Below are 2054 nucleotides of genomic sequence, written 5' to 3' on the forward strand. Positions count from 1 at the left end.
CAATCCTGATCAAAATTCCAATGGAATTTTTTGCAGAAATAGAAAAATCAATTCTAAAATTCATTTGGAATTTGAAGGGACCCTGAATGGCCAAAACAGTCTTGAAAAAATAACAAAGTTGGAGGACTCACACTTCCATATTTCAAAACTACCAACTACTACAAAGCTACAGTAGTCAAGACGTGTGGTACTGGCATAAGGAAAGAAATATAGATCAATGGAATAGAACATACAGCCCAGAAATAAACTTTCACATATATAGTTAATTGATTATCAACAAGGTGCCAGAAGATTCAATAGGAAATTGACAGGCTTTTCAACAAAAGCACAGGCAACAACAACAAAAAATAGATAATTGGAATGTATCAAAATTAAAATCTTTTGTGCATCAAAGGATACTATCGAGGAAGTGAAAAGATAATGTATGGAATGCGAGAAAATATTTTCAAATCATATATCTGATAAGGGAATAATATCCAGAATAGAAAAAGAACTCCCACAACTCAGAACAAAAAAACAAACAGCCCAATTCAAAGGTGGGCAAAGGGACCTCCCAGGTGGTCCAGTGCTTAAGACTCCAGGCTCCCAATGCAGGGGGCCCGGATTCAATCCCTGGTCAGGGAACTAGATCCCTCATGCCACAACTAAAGATTCCTCGTGCCGCAACTAAAGATCTCGCACATGGCAACAAAGATCCCGCATGCTGCAACTAAGACCCGGCACAGCCAAATAAATAAATATTAAAAAAAAAAAAGATGGGCAAAGAGCTTGAATAGATATTTTTTCAAAGAGGATATATACAAATGGCCAATAAACACATGAAAATATGCTCAACACATCATTAGGGAAATGCAAATCAAAATCACAATGTGATACAACTTCATACTTATTAGGATGGCTATGATAAAAAATGGAAAATAACAAGTGTTGTTGAGGATGTGAAGAAACTGGAACTCTAGTCAATTTATGACAAAGGAGACAAGAATATACAATGAAGAAAGGACAGTATCTTCAATAAATGGTGTTGGGAAAACTGGACAGCCACATGCAAAAGAATGAAACTAAACCACTATCTTACACCATACACAAAAATTAACTCAAAATGGTTAAGACTTAAACGTAAGACCTGAAACCATAAAACATCCAGAAGAAAATATGCGTGGTAAGCTCCTTGACATTGGTCTTGGTGATGAATTTTTGAATCTGACAGCAAAAGCAAAAGCAACAAAGGCAAAAATCAACAAGTGGGACTACATCAAGCTAAAAAGCTTGTGCACAGCAAAGGAAATTATCAACAAAATGAAAAGGCATCCTATTGAATGGAGAAAATAATTACAAATCATACATCTGAAAAATACAAAGAACTCATACAACTCAATAGCAAAAAAAAAAAAACAAAAAACAATCTGGGCAGAAGATCCGAACAAGACATTTCTCCAGAGAACACATACAGATGACTAACAGGTACATGAAAAGATGATCAACATCATTAATCATCACGGAAATGCAAATCAAAACCACAATGAGATATCAACTCACACTTGTTAAAATGACTATTACAAATAAAAAAACAAACACACACAAAAAACCCAAGAAATAACAATTGTTGGCAAAGATGTGGAGAAAAGGGAACACTTGTGCACTGTTGGTAGGAATGTAAATTGATGCAACTACTATGTAAAACAGTATGGAAGTTCCTCAAAAAATTAAAAATAGGACTACCATATGATCCAGCAGTTCCACTTCTGGGTATTTATCTAAAAAAACCCAAAAATACTAATTTGAAAAGATGTATGCACCCCCATGTTCATTGCAGCATTATTTACAATAGCTCAGATATGGAAACAATGTAACTATCAATGGATGAATGGATAAAGAAATATATTATTCAGTCATTAAAAAGAATGAAATCTTGCAATTTGCAACAACATGGATGGATCTCGAGGGCATTATGCTAAGTGAAATAAGTCATACAGTGAAAGACAAATACCATATGATCTCTATCATATGTGGAATCTGAAAACAATAACAACAACAACAATCTCCAAGCTTGT

The sequence above is a fragment of the Neophocaena asiaeorientalis genome, unplaced genomic scaffold, assembly GCF_003031525.2.
Source record: "Neophocaena asiaeorientalis asiaeorientalis breed wild unplaced genomic scaffold, Neophocaena_asiaeorientalis_V1.1 scaffold760, whole genome shotgun sequence".
NCBI classification, from domain to species: domain Eukaryota; kingdom Metazoa; phylum Chordata; class Mammalia; order Artiodactyla; family Phocoenidae; genus Neophocaena; species Neophocaena asiaeorientalis.